The sequence below is a fragment of the Salmo trutta genome, chromosome 25 (genome assembly GCF_901001165.1).
Source record: "Salmo trutta chromosome 25, fSalTru1.1, whole genome shotgun sequence".
NCBI lineage: Eukaryota > Metazoa > Chordata > Actinopteri > Salmoniformes > Salmonidae > Salmo > Salmo trutta.
This window is the reverse complement of record NC_042981.1, coordinates 28,863,942-28,880,001: the sequence shown is the minus strand read 5'-3', so window position 1 is coordinate 28,880,001 and position 16,060 is coordinate 28,863,942.

The window sequence follows — 16,060 nt, the reverse complement described above, 5'->3', positions numbered from 1 at the left end:
ACCACTCGAAGCATACTGGAGTCATATTAGTCATCCCCCACCCTGGGAATAAAACTTTATAAATTACTGCAGGATGTGTTTGAACTGTGGGAAATCATTTATGTGTTTTGTCAATTCCTTTGTTTTGAGGAGAATAAGTATGTAGAATATAACTAATATTTATTCAAAAATCATAGATTGTCTGTATTTGTATTCACTTTGTTTAGCAGATTTAGTCTAAAACACGTCAAGCCAAGACATTGTGAAGTTGTTTGATTCAGACAGAATCCTATCACTGCTGCTTAACTGTTTGTTTGCTCGAAAATGAGTGTGTAACATCCAAAGACCTTTCATTTCCCTCTAGAAAATGACAGGGAGGAAATTGAATGGGGCATATCCACATATGACTGAGGGAAGAAAAACAGAGTGATAAATGGAAGAGAACAAAGTGGAAAAGCAACTGTATAGGAGTGGAATGACAAAAAGTCATTAGAAAGCCAATATGTACATTAATAGTTGACCGTTCATACATCCGGGACCATTTTCACTGTGCTATCATGACTGTGATTGAATACCTGTCATAATTGCCTGCATGCGGACAACATTGTCCTGCAAAATGACATCCTCTGTTGCTAGCATGTTCCTGATATCGGTTACTCTCACATTAGTTAGCTGTGTTCATGAGTTTCACTATGTATTTGCATGATTGACCATGTATTATTCTTCACAGTGCCAAATGCCTTAAAATATCACCTGCAGTGAAGCTAATTGGTTTTGAGTTCAAAGAAGAGTCAAAAAAATGTAATCTAAATTATATAATTGCTATGTATAGCTCTGAATTCTGCAGTTTTGACCTTCGCAATGTTGGCTGAGAGAGTCAATGTTCGCAAGACTGTTTTATCAGCTATTACGGAAGCATAGTTAATTCTGTGGAATTCATTCTTCAGACACAATTTTTTATTGCCTGAAGCATATTACATTACCAAGGATGGTTTCAGCAACATTGGGAAAACCTAATGAGCCTCATCATTAACAAACTGTAGCATCTAACTCTTCATCTCTGTGGCAACAGCATAACGACAGATATCTTGTGAAAACATCCTCCTAAAAAAGGGTGAATTGTGAAATACTGTCTTATTAGTGTGATAACTGCAAACTGCACAACAAGCTATTCTGTGAAAAATGAGTTGTGTAGATTACAGACAGTGTAATGCTGTTTGATGTTCATCCAGAGATGATTATTTTATGCTAGTGTGTCATTTAATGTATATTTAATTATTACATTAATGTTACACAGTGATACATTCAAGGTCCATTGGAGTGGCGACCTGTCATTCAGGGCAGGTGGGGCAGAGCCACATTAGCAAAAACAAATGTATTAAAAAAATATATACACTACCGTTCAAAAGTTTAGGGTCACAGAACAGCGCAAACTGTCTCTAACCAGAATAGAAAGAGGAGTGGGAGGCCCGGTGCACAACTGAGCAAGAGGACAAGTTCATTAGAGTGTCTAGTTTGACAAACAGACGCCTTTGACAAACAAACACCAGTATCAATGTCAACAGTGAAGAGGTGACTCCGGGATGCTGGCCTTCTAGGCAGAGTTCCTCTGTCCAGTGTCTGTGTTCTTTTGCCCATCTTAATCTTTTATTGGCCAGTCTGAGATATGGCTTTTTCTTTGCAACTCTGCCTAGAAGGCCAGCATCCCGGAGTCACCTCTTCAATGTTGACATTGATACTGGTGTTTTGCGGGTACTGTTTAATGAAGCTGCCAGTTGAGGACTTGTGAGGCATCTGTTTCTCAAACTAGACACTCTAATGTACTTGTCCTCTTGCTCAGTTGTGCACCGGGGCCTCACACTCCTCTTTCTATTCTGGTTAGAGACAGTGCGCTGTTCTGTGAAGGGAGTAGTACACAGTGTTGTTCGACATCTTCAGTTTCTTGGCAATTTCTCGCATGAAATAGCCTTCATTTCTCAGAACAAGAATAGACTGACGAGTTTCAGAAGAAAGTTATTTGTTTCTGGCCATTTTGAGCCTGTAATCGAACCCACAAATGCTGATGCTCCAGATACTCAACTAGTCTAATGAAGGCCAGTTTTATTGCTTCTTTAAATCAGCACAACAGTTTTCACCTGTGCTAACATTATTTTAAAAGGGTTTTCTAATGATCAATTAGCCTTTTAAAATGATAAACTTGGATTAGCTAACACAACGTGCCATTGGAACACCTATGTAGATATTCCATTCAAAATCATCAGTTTCCAGCTACAATAGTCATTTACAACATTAACAATGTCTACACTGTATTTTTGATCAATTTGATGTTACTTTAATGGACAACAAATGTGCTTTTCTTTCAAAAACAAGGAAATGTCTAAGTGACCCCAAACTTTTGAACCGTAGTGTATATATTTTTTGGGGGGCCTTGCCTGTTTGCATGTTATTTTGACATTAATACATGTCACATATCAGTTTGCAAACAATGTCAACAACAAAAAATATATCATTCAGTTAATAAAGCTGCACACACACACACACACACCCAGATGCAGACACAGGAGGCAGTTGGTTGGAGTCTTACAATGTTTATTAATCCAAAGGGTTAGACAAGAGTATGGTCGTGGACAGGCAAAAAGGTCAAAACCAGATCAGAGTCTAGGAGGTACAGAGTGGCAGACAGGCTCATGGTCAAGACAGGCAGAAAGGTCAGGCAGGCAGGTACAGAGTCCAGAAACAGGCAAGGGTCAAAACCAGAAGGACTAGAAAAAGGAAAATAGCAAAAAGCAGGAGAACGGGAAAAATGCTGGTTGACTTGGAAAAACATACAAGACGAACTCAGCGACACCTGGAGGGGGTGGAGACAATCACAAGGACAGGTGAAACAGATCAGGGCGTGACACTCTTTTTTGTTTGATTGAGTAAAGCAGCTCCAAAATGCCGGTGTTTCCGCCTAGCTCAGTGCTTTCTGTGGTGGTGGGTCGAGCCAGCAGAAAATAGGAGCATTGCGCCGTTATAGGCTCAGTGTTCTGTCACTCATGGGGACAGTACTTAATCGCCAAGTTTAAGTGCTTAGTAAGGGTAGACATCCAACATTTCAGCCCTTTGGGTCCTGCCATAGAGTTATATTACAAGTGCCCTTCCAAGAAGGCTCAAGGTCATTGGCCACAAATAACATTACGTCAAATCACGTTATATGTACAGTAGTTTTGATTGGACTGATCATGTCAACATCTTACTTTCAAAGTCTTAGCTAGCAGTCATCATCATGAATCAAGTCGACAATCTACTGGCAAATTCTTTTTAATCCTTGTCATATGAAGAGAAATAATGAAGAGAAATTATAGATAAAACGTATCGGTGCTCCATTGGACATAAAGATTACACAACAAGTCTGAAATGGCAAATTCAACATTAAGTCTTTTGGAAGGAATCAGTGGCTAACTGCAAGCATTGTAACACAACCACTAACATTAGCCTGCTATTCTCCTGAAGCCACAGGGCTCTTCTCATGGGCTCTATTTCTCTACGTGGGAACAATGCAAACTCTAGGTTGGGATTTTTGGCCTGGTTACATGTGCATTGAACAACACAGCAGCTTTTCTGTATTTCTGTATAACTCAAAATTGACGGTGAAGTTGGCTGTTTTACAATGGGGGTCAATGGGAAAGAATATTTGTTTTCCCCAATTTGTGGGCGTGGTCGAGGGGAATTCCTTATTATTACTTGAATATTGACTAGGAGTATACACTGAGTATACCAAACATTAGGAACACCTTCATAGTATTGAGTTGCACCCCTCCCCTTTTGCCCTCAGAACAGCCTCAATTCCTCAGGACATGGACTCTACAAGGTGTCGAAAGTGTTCCACAGGGATGCTGGCCCATTTTAACTCCAATGCTTCACACAGTTGTGTCAAGTTGGCTGGATGTCCTTTGGGTGGTGGGCCATTCTTGATACACATGGGAAACTGTTGAGCATGAAAAACCCAGTAGCGTTGCAGTTCTTGACACAAAACCTGGCACCTACTACCATACCCTGTTCAAAGGCACTTAAATCTTTTGTCTTGCTCATTCACCTTCTGAACGGCACACACACAATCCATGTCTCATTTGTCTCAAGGCTTAAAAATCCTTCTTTAACCTCTAGGGGACCCCTTCCCGTTCTAATCCCGTTAACGGGATTGATTTTGACAACAGCCAGTGGAAAATCAGAGCACCAAATTCAAAACAGCTAAAATCTCATAATTCCATTTTCTCAAACAATCAACTATTTTACACCATTTTAAAGATAAGACTCTTGTTAATCCAACCACATTGTCCGATTTCAAAAAGGCTTTACGGCGAAAGCATAAAATTAGATTATGTTAGGACAGGTCCAACACAAGAAAAACCACACAGACATTTTCCTAGCGAGGACAGGCGTCACAAATACCAGAAATTCAGCAAAAATTATGCACTAACCTTTGAAGATCTTCATTAGATGACACTTCTAGGACATTATGTTGCACAATACATGTATGTTTTGCGCGATAAAGTTCATATTTATATCCAAAAACAGCATTTTACATTGGCGCATAATGTTGAGAAATGTTTTCCCTCCAAACCTACCGGTGAATGAGCACAATGAGCACACATATTACAGAAATACTCATCATAAACTTTGATCAATATAGAAGTGTTATGCACAGAATTGTAGATACACTTCTCCTAAATGTAACTGCTATGTCAGATTTCAAAAAAGGTTCACGGCAAAAGCACAATTTACAATAATCTGAGTACAGCCCAGAAGACACCAATAACAAGCAAACAGAAACCCGCCATCTTGGAGTCAATAAAACTAAGAAATGACATTATAAATATTCACTTACCTTTGATTATCTTCATCAGAAGGCACTCCCAGTACATGTTCGATAAAGTTCATATATATGTCCAAATAATCAATTTTGTTCACGCGTTAGGTTCACCATCCAAATCCACAACGCGCATGCTTACTTAGTCCAGACGAAAAGTCAAAAAAGTTATACTACAGTTTGTAGAAACATGTCAAACAATGTATAGAATCAATCTTTAGGTTGTTTTTATCATATATCTTGAATAAAATTCCAACCAGACCTATCCGTTCTCTTTAGCAGTGAATATGAACTCAGCTCGCTCCCAAGTCATTGTGCGTGACTTGAGCCCATGCCTTATAATGGGACACCTACTTCCTTGTGCTGTAATTCCCATCAAATTCACCATAGAATCTTCAAACACCGTTCTAAAGACTGTTGACATCTAGTGGACCCTTTAGAAAGTGCAAAATGAACACTAAGTCACTTGAAAAAACTACAACCTCAGATTTTCAACTTCCTGCTTGACTTTTTCTCAAGGTTTCTGCTTGCCATATGAGTTCTGATATACTCACAGACACCATTCAAACAGTTTTAGAAACTTCAGAGTGTTTCCTATCCAAATCTACTAATAATATGCATATTCTAGTTTCTGGACCAGAGTAGTAACCTGTTTAAATTGGGTACGTTTTTCATCCGGCCGTGAAAATACTGCCCCCTAGCCCCAACAGGGTCAACCTGTCTCCTCCAATTCATCTACACCAGTGGTTCCCAAACTTTTTATAGTCCCGTACCCCTTCAAACATTCAACCTCCAGCTGCGTACCCGCTCTAGCACCAGGGTCAGCGCGCTCTCAAATGTAGTTTTTTTGCCATCATTGTAAGCCTGCCACACGCACACTATACGATACATTTACTAAACATAAGAATAAGTGTGAGTTTTTGTCAAAACCTGGCTCGTGGGAAGTGACAAAGAGCTCTTATAGGACCAGGGCACAAATAATAATAATAATAATCAATAATTTTGCTCTTTATTTAACATATGAAACCTTATTTGTCCATCAAAAATGTGGAATAATTCACCACAGGTTAATGAGAAGAGTGTGCTTGAAAGGATGCACATAACTCTGCAATGTTGGGTTGTATTGGAGAGAGTCTCAGTCTTAATCATTTTCCACACACAGTCTGTGTATTTTCCACACACAGTCTGTGCCTGTATTTACTTTTCATGCTAGTGAGGGCCGAGAATCCACTCTCACATAGGTAAGTGGTTGCAAAGGGCATCAGTGTCTTAACAGCGAGATTTGCCAAAGCAGGATACTCTGAGCGCAGCCCAATCCAGAAATCTGACAGTGGCTTCTGATTAAATTCAATTTTCACAGACCTGCTTGTTGCAACTTCGATGAGGCTCTCTTGTTCAGATATCGGTAAGTGGACTGGAGAAAGGGCCTGAAAGGGATAATGAATCCAGTTGTTTGTGTCATCCGTTTCGGGAAAGTACCTGCGTAATTGCGCACCCAACTCACTCAGGTGCTTCGCTATATCACATTTGACGTTGTCCATAAGTTTCAGTTCATTTGCACACAAAAAAATCATGCAATGATGGAAAGACCTGTGTGTTGTCCTTGTTAATGCAAACAGAGAAGAGCGGCAACTTCTTAATCATAGCCCCAATTTTGTCCCGCACATTGAATATAGTTGCGGAGAGTGTAATCCTAGATTCAGATCATTCAGGTGAGAAAAAACATCCCCCAGATAGGCCAGTCATGTGAGAAACTCATCATCATGCAAGCGGTCAGACAAGTGAAAATTATGGTCAGTAAAGAAAACTTTAAGCTCGTCTCTCAATTTAAAAAAATGGGTCAATACTTTACCCCCTCATCATATTTGCGCCTCTTCAATGGTCCAACGTCCCTGTCTGTTGTTCAGTGCTTTCCCGGATAAGGGGGCAGTAGCTCTTCGGCTGCATCAGATTCACAACTGTCAGTGTCCATGCTAGCTGGGCTAACAACAAATGTAGAATTTCTGATGCTAGCATTGGATGTGTTCGTGGAAACAGAACAACTTGTGACGTCGACAGGTGCAGGTGTAGTACTGCTGGTAGTAGCAGTACTACCAGTAGAGCTGGTATGTGTCTCTATGACCGCGGGCCTTTCTTTTTTAACCATTTATACATTTTTGAGAAAACGGAATGAGCAGCAGCTATGTTTGACTACATACGGACCGTTAGTGGAATTCCCGCGAGAGAGTAACGGTTAATGTGATTGGATGTTAATTATTTGACTAGGCTACCTGTATATGACATTGTGTTGTTATTTCACTGAACATTAGATGGTTTCATTTTATTTGTGGAGGTGAAACGAGGCTACTCAGGTGAGAAAAAAACCTCACCCAAATGTATAGCCCTGTTGGAAAATATAAATGGAGTGTTTGAAAATGTGACGAAAAAAAAATTCTGCATATTTTTTTAAATTATAATTTTATTTGGCGTACCCCCGACGGCATTGCAGGGGTACACATACCCCAGTTTGGGAATACCTGATCTACACTGATTGAAGTGGATTTAACAAGTGACATCAATAAGGGATCATAGCTTTCACCTGGATTCACCTGGTCAGTCTATGTCATGGAAAGAGCAGGTGTTCTTAATGTTTTGTACACCCAGTGACTATCCATTGTTTAGCTGGAATGGAATGTTCGTATCCTGTATTTCAATGTGATATGGGATTGTCTCACGTAGCTATCTTAGGATAAATGCACTGAATGTAAATCGCTTTGGATTAAAGCATCCTGCAAAATGCCATTTAAAATGTTAATATATTACATAAAGATCTCATATTGCTCTTTATCTCATATTGATAAATAAAATGTAAAACAAATGAATCATTTGTACCGTTCTTTATTAAAAATGTAGTTATTTGTCACATTTGACTGTGTAAAATCTAGCAGTACTACTTATTTCTCTGAGAGTGGGGTGAATATATAGCGTTCTGCAACAAAACATGATTATTTGTCTCTCTGAAATTAAACCATCAAGTGATAGATTTTAACCAAATACATAAACAACCCCATGGCATGATTAGATTGTGAAAAAACACACCAATCTCTTTCATAAGTTCTTTAAACTGTAAAAGCTAATTGACCACAATTTCTGAAAATGTATATTTAGCGTTTTGGAATTAAAATGTTCAATTATATGATGTTTTCTTCACACATTCAACATTATTATTGTAATGTTTTATGATATTATTTCCACAGATAAACTGGGCTGAGCAGACCAAGTACAATGTTAAAGCATTGTAAAAATGTGCATCCATGTTCATGGTTTGGAGAGCAGTCATATTATATTTAAATAATGTTATCATTGAGGATACAATGAAGGTTGTATTGTCAAGTGGGTGGATATTGAAAATAGAAACTACTGCAGCCCTATTCTCTACACATCAATCTAATTATGACTTAAATCCAGCAACATGACACACTTCCCACTCCAATGCGTTTAGTTGTCAACCAACTATTTTCTACCAGCCAGACTCAAAGAAAAAGTAACCCTCTTTCTTACGTTATGATTTAAAATTCATAAAATGTCACATTTGGATTTATTCAATTAGTTTAGGTCTTGGAAACTCCTTGGCAGCTCCTATTGCTGGCCTCCTAATGACAGAAATCTAAATAAAAATGGAAATTCACATGGCACTGTACTGTGGCCCCAGTATTTGCTTTATCTTTGTGAGACACACAACTCAAGAATTCTCTTTGGTTTTGAAGCCAATCAGTACTCCCCAAACACTCCATCCTCTTTAGAAAGAAGGAAACAAAGACATGCAGATTCAGCAGCCCAGCTATCAGCATCAGTCTCTAATAAAGCCCGCTTCTTGTGAGAGCCACAGCTTCACTTCAGAGTCCAGTGCGTCTTTGAACATGTTCACGTGCATGCTTATCTGCCCTCACACCGTTGTCGCACAGCAACATGTTCCTCTCCATGGCGACAGCATTAGCCGGGACACTCTCTGGGCAGATAACAGGCTAGCAGCACATCTTGGGCTTTACTTATCTCTCCCAGGCAACAAGGAAACTCTGTCTATGTTTTTTTTAGCTTTTTATCCTTTCCATGATAAGCAGAGACTGGACACTTTTGTGCTCTGAGCGTCCCCCCCAAACTGCTGTTTTATGCCAGCTGTGGAGTGATGCGAGTCTAACGCAGCCGAGAGATAAGAGGGACAGAGGGATAGGAAGGTTTCTGATTACCTGCTACTATTACTATGTTTGAGTTAGCAGCACACATCATGTCAAAATGAGGCTGGCTTGGTGGATCAGGTTTTGGGTGATTTATTCTTATAAGGTATTATTGAAGTGAACTGGAACTAACACTCTTTTAGTCTGGCAGTTGACACAAACTGGCTCTCAGAACTGCCCACAGATGGCCTGCTGAAAATACCCAGCTCAGAGGGTTTGGGCTGGGGGAGGGAAAGGAGGGCTGCTGGTGTCTTGCCACACATCATAAATCTTTCTAGGCCATGCTGTCAATGCTAACTGTACAAGATATTTTCATGATTAAAGTAGTGGCCAGAACAGGCAAGAATTATAAAGACTTGTGTCCAGCTGAGCTGTGTAGTGGAGGTGGAGGTTATCCAGGGACAGAAGCCCTACTCTCAATTCAAGCATGACTAGATTACTGTCATCTTATCCATTCACCATATTCTCACACTCATAGTGTGACAATTAGAAGGTAACGTCAAGTACCACTGCCTGGGAAGCTTATGGCTACATAAGTAGACTAAAGTGAACCTTGGCTCTGTCTCTTGACACCAGTTAGGGTTACTCACTTGTTTGATTACTGTATGTCCCTGTTCCTTCCCCTTTTATAAACAGTCACCTCTATCATAGACTCTAATCGAAAGTACTGAAAGGCTAAATGTGTTTTTTTTAAAGAGTGTTAAAGCTGGCAACAAACTCTGGATACTAAATTCAGTGCATGGAAAATGTGGATTGTAATACAAAAAAGTGTCTTTATTCAGATGACATAGCCTTGTCTGATCCTGTTTCCATGTCTTGGTAAAATAACCCCTGGAAATTAAGACAGCCCTGATCTCAGACAACTCATTAGTTATCCACCTGATCTCGGACCTCTACGGACTACTATGACATGAGGAACACTAACCCTAGCATCATGTCCACACCCCAGCTCAAACCTAAACCTAGCTTCATGTCCACACCCCAGCTCAAACCTAACCCTAGCTTCATGTCCACACCCCAGCTCAAACCTAACCCTAGCTTCATGTCCACACCCCAGCGCAAACCTAAACCTAGCTTCATGTCCACACCCCAGCTCAAACCTAACCCTAGCTTCATGTCCACACCCCAGCTCAAACCTAACCCTAGCTTCATGTCCACACCCCAGCTCAAACCTAACCCTAGCTTCATGTCCACACCCCAGCTCAAACCTAAACCTAGCTTCATGTCTAAACCCCAGCTCAAACCTAACCCTAGCTTCATGTCTAAACCCCAGCTCAAACCTAACCCTAGCTTCATGTCTAAACCCCAGCTCAAACCTAACCCTAGCTTCATGTCCACACACCAGCTCAAACCTAACCCTAGCTTCATGTCTAAACCCCAGCTCAAACCTAACCCTAGCTTCATGTCCACACCCCAGCTCAAACCTAACCCTAGCTTCATGTCTAAACCCCAGCTCAAACCTAACCCTAGCTTCATGTCTAAACCCCAGCTCAAACCTAACCCTAGCTTCATGTCTAAACCCCAGCTCAAACCTAACCCTAGCTTCATGTCTAAACCCCAGCTCAAACCTAACCCTAGCTTCATGTCCACACCCCAGCTCAAACCTAACTCTAGCTTCATGTCTAAACCCCAGCTCAAACCTAACCCTAGCTTCATGTCTAAACCCCAGCTCAAACCTAACCCTAGCTTCATGTCTAAACCCCAGCTCAAACCTAACCCTAGATTCATGTCCACACCCCAGCTCAAACCTAACCTTAGCACCATGTCCAAACCTCAGCTCAGCCCTAACCCTAAACCTAGCATAACCCTAACCCTAGCCTTATGTCCACACCCATGCTCAACCCTCACTTTAGCCATAACTCTAAACCTAATCCTAACCTTAACCTTAGCTTCATGGAGTACCTGGTTCATTAATTCATGAGTATCATGTATGGCTCAACCCTTACCCTACAGTGTGACAAAGTAAATACACAGAACAAACATATAAACACAACATGTAAAGTGTTGATCCCATGTTTCATGAGCTGAAATAAAAGATCCCAGAAATGTTCCAAACACACAAAAAGCTTAATTCTCTAAAATCTTGTGAACAAATGTGTTTACATCCCTGTTAGTGAACTTCTCTCCTTTGCCAAGACAATCCATCTACCTGACATGTGTGGCATATCAAGAAGCTGATTCAACAGGATGATCATTACACAGGTGCACTTTGTGCTGGGGGCAATAAAAAGCCACTCTAAAATGTGCAGTTTTGTCACACAACACAATGCCACAGATGACTCAAGTTTTGAGGGAGCATGCAATTGCCATGCTGACTATAGGAATGTCCAGCAGAGCTGTTGTAAGATAATTTAATGTTAATTTCTCTACCATAAGCCACATCTAGCATGGTTTTAGAGAATTTGGCATTAAGTCCAACCAGCCTCACAACTGTAGACCGGTTTGCTGATGCCAAACGTTGTGAACTGAGTGCCCCATGGTGACCAGTGGGGTTATGGTATGGGTAGGCATAAGCTACAGACAACAAACACAATTCAATTTTATCGATGGCAATTTGAATGCACAGAGGTACTGTGACGAGATCGTAAGGCCCATTGTCGTGCCATTCATCCGCCACCATCACCTCATGTTTCAGCATGTTAATGCACAGCCCCGTGTTGCAAGGATCTGTACACAATTCCTGGAAGCTGAAAATGTACCAGATCTTCCATGCCAGCATACTCACCAGACATTGAGCATGTTTGGAATGCTTGGCTCAACGTGTACGACAGCGTGTTCCAGTTCCTGACAATATCCAGCAACTTCAAAAGGAGTGGGACAACATTCCACAGGCCACAGTCAACAGCCTGATCAACATCAACTCTATGCAAAGGAAATGTGTTGCGCTACATGAAGCAAATGATGGTCACAGCAGATACTGACTGGTTTTGTGATCCACGCCCCTACCTTTTTTATCTTTTTCCAACAGATGTATATCTGTATTCACAGTGATTTCTGTATATGAACTACAACTCAGGAAAATTGATGAAATTGTTGCATGTTGCGTTTTTGTTCAGTATAAAATAGTTTTTATGTATTATACAATTTACATAAATAATTTCCAAAGACAGGCTCTCAAATGTTTACTGGCTTTATGTAATTAATTCCATTTTCCTTTTGAATGTCATATTTAGCTCAAGATTACCACCTTGTGGTCAATGCCACATATTTAACCCTTCCTTTCCTTTCTGGGATCCATTTTCTCAAGCTTCACTTTCCACCTGATGGACAGCATTTTTTTTAACTAGGCAAGTCATTTAAGAACAAATTCTTATTTCAATGATGGCCTAGGAACAGTGGGTTAACTGCCTTTTTCAGGGGCAGAAGGACAGATTTTTACCTTGTCAGCTCGGGGATTCCATCTTGCAACCTTTTGGTTACAAATCCAACGCTATAACCACTAGGCTACCTGCCGCCCCGCATTGTAAGATATGAGGAAAACAATCATACATTAAAAAAGTGTGATTCATCTCAACAGTGTTGAAAACAACAAGCAAACAAAGAACAGCAAGCTTAGGTAGAATTCATACCTAACCGGACATATGCATGAGGTTGAATGTTTAGCTGGACTTTATTATTTTGCTCCCTCTGGAGCATATTGACCACAAAAATTGACCATATATTATAAGAGTATAAGAACTGTAGTCCTCCAAACCCTTCATCTCACCATCAGTGAAACACTGCTTTAGATGCATGCATTCCCCAAAGTACCCAACAGAGGGCAGAATAACATTCCATTTAATTCCATTGGGAAATAGGACTGCGGTTATATTATGTCAACTCACAAGCAACTGCATATAATATAATATAAATAGAATTCACAGATATAGCAATGCTTTTATGACGTTTACATTAGTTATGAAGTCAATTCACTTCAACCAACCATAAAAGGGCTTTCTGAAGTTCTGAATTGCTCTTGTGATGAACAGGGGTCCGGAATGTTTAGCCCTCTCTTTGCAGTGCAGTTTATCTCCTAAATGAACAGACTGATGGAATGAGATGGTGGACTGGAAATGGGTTATTGACATATATAATGATCTTGCAATGGTCACTTTCATATGCTGCTGTTCTGAGCTGCTATGTGCAGAGCTGTTGCCATAGGAAATGATGTCGGTGTTTCATCTCCGTTCGACCCTAATGTGCCACTAGTAACATGGTTTATGAGCTAGAGCTGCCTTTTCTCATTGATTAACTCAACTTTTTTTCTTGTACATCATGCATTATTTGACAAAGACAATCACTCAGAAGAAATTGTTTTTTAATGTTGAGTTAAGAAGACTATTTTACATAAAAGCTCTTATCTTACAGTTTGAAGAACTGGAGTTTCATCTGTCCATCAGGAGAAATATGATAAATGACATATCTAATATAAACAGCTTTCTCGTCAACAAATATGATCCCTCATAAGAATCCATTGCACTTTCAAAGGATTAAATAGCTTTGCACTTAAATGAATAATTTTCACACTGCGTATGTCTTAGCCCGAGTCAGTTCATTTGTGAGTTTATGTATCCTGGCTAAGGGTCCAGTTCACTATTCCAACAGTATTCTAGGATTCTGAGGATCCACAACGTGTCATTACACTATCTTCTCCCTCTGAACTGTAAAAATGACTCACTCAACCATAAAGCTGTTCACATAAAGTTCCTGACAGACAAATATCCTCTCAAATAGCTAATGGTAAATCTCAGCTCCACAGCAGATGTTCAAACGAAGTGATGAAACTTTTATCCATTTGCTTTTTTGCCTAGTTTTAAAATGCAGGATGCCAACTTCATTTTGTTTATCCCTCTGAGTGTTTTCATTTAGATCCAGCAAACAGAAACCAGAGTGGATAATAAGATTCCAAATATTCCAAAGGTTTAGACGATTATAAAATACCGTTTGTTGGATGTGATCTGAAGTTTCTGGCATTTCTAATAAACTGAACCATTGAATCAAGAGTGGCAAACATGAATGAAAGGGATGTTTCCTAAAACATAATTTTGTTAACACAATCCAGGCATTATCAGACCAGATGTCATTGAATTGATTACACTGATGCTAAGTAAATTGAAGTAAATTAGGGTTGAATTTACAGTGTAAATTTAATGACAGTGTCAATATATACAGTACACCGTATTTTCCCTCTCCTATGACATGATGACTGCGTTTAGGCAGCCAATTCTGATATTTTCCAACTTGTTGGTCTTGACCAATCAGATCAGCTATTTTGTTAATAATTGGGCAAAATAAATCTGAATTGGACCACCTGTGTAAATGCAACCAAATATGATTCTAATCTGGGAAGCATCCAGTGTGCAAACATCATGATGCCTGCTGACAGCCCACTCATCTGCCTGTTGCTCTATGGAAATGTTTTATATTTGCTATGAATGGCTTGCAATGGTTAATTTCATAAAGGAAGTTCAAAAAGATCAGCCCAAGAGATACAAAAAGGCTTGAATTATTCAAACCTCTGGTTTAGAATAGTATACAGTAATAGATCATTGAATAGATCATTCAGAGTGAATCTGATTCAACATGCAATCTGATGGATTCTGTCTTGCATCCAAATCTATTCTAAATTGAAATCACGTTGACCTAATATGAACCAATGAATGTAAGTTAGCTCAGCATTTCAGCTAGCAGTATGTGCATACTTAAAAAAGCTAGGATGGATAAGTGATCTAAACATCTAAAATAAAGGGATAAAACAGCAATAATGGAGACAGATTCAGTTCTGGCTAAGTATCAGAGCAGGCGCCTTTAATACAGGCTCAGAGCACCTCATCTGAGCTGCTCTCACTGGCTCCCCTCTCCGATATGACCCTTATGCACTGGCCCCATACTTTAATCTGAGAGATTGAAGCCTCTCTACTGCAATGGATTACAGGCAGCAGAACAAAATACTGCACTTGGCTTCCCTGGGAACAGGCAGAACATGCCGTTATAGGACCAGCTAGCCACCTTCTAATCAGCATGACCAACGGAGCATCTTGCACAGGGAATGACAAGGACAAAACGGCAAACGGTAGCAACAGGCTCCGAGACAGATTCTACCCCCAAGCCATTAGACTGCTAAATAGCCATAAGACTGCTACATAGCTGATTAAATGGTTACCCAAACTTTTTGCATTGACCCTATCTTGCACTGAGTCTATGCACACTCACAATACTATATATACGCCATATGTATGTACTCTCACACACTACACTGACACTCACACAAACCCACACACATTCACATACACTACATACGCACACACATACGTCATGCACACACACGCATGTAGGCATGCACATCATAAGCTGCTCCTACTCTGTTCTTTATTTGACTCTTTCTTATTATTTATCCTGATGCCTAGTCACTTTACCCTGCTTTTATGTACATATCTACCTCACATTCGTACCTCGTACCCCTACACAGTGTCATGGTACTCCCAGCTAGCACATTTGGATCCTTGGAAGCTGTGGGAATGTAGGTTTTTGGTTTCCCATTGGTTCTGGGAGTAAAGCCATACGTTTTCTGGCTGATAAAATATAACGTTTTTTTTTAAACGTTCTGAGAATGGAAGTGAACATTTTGCCTGTTATGGGAATGTTAATTTTTTGTTGAATGCAGAACCTGAGAACATTTTACTATAATTACCTGAAAGTTTTTCTGAGAGGTTTTATCAATGGAAATTATAGTTTTTATTTTTTATTTTTTTAAACTTCCTTAAATCTTTCACTGAATGTTTCAATAAGACTTTTAATAACACTACTAGCTTATTTTAGCTCCAAGCTCAGATAGGACATATGGAAATTCATTTGCTTAGGCATTAATCATGCAAACATTGCAGCACAGCATCAGTGAGATTCAAACCTATGATCTTCTGTTCTATATTTATGGAATAAGTCCACTGCGCCACCTGATGGACCTAGTATACTATGGGTTTTTTTACTCATGCAAAACTGTTCATTTTGGTCTATTCAAACGGACCCCATTTCAAAG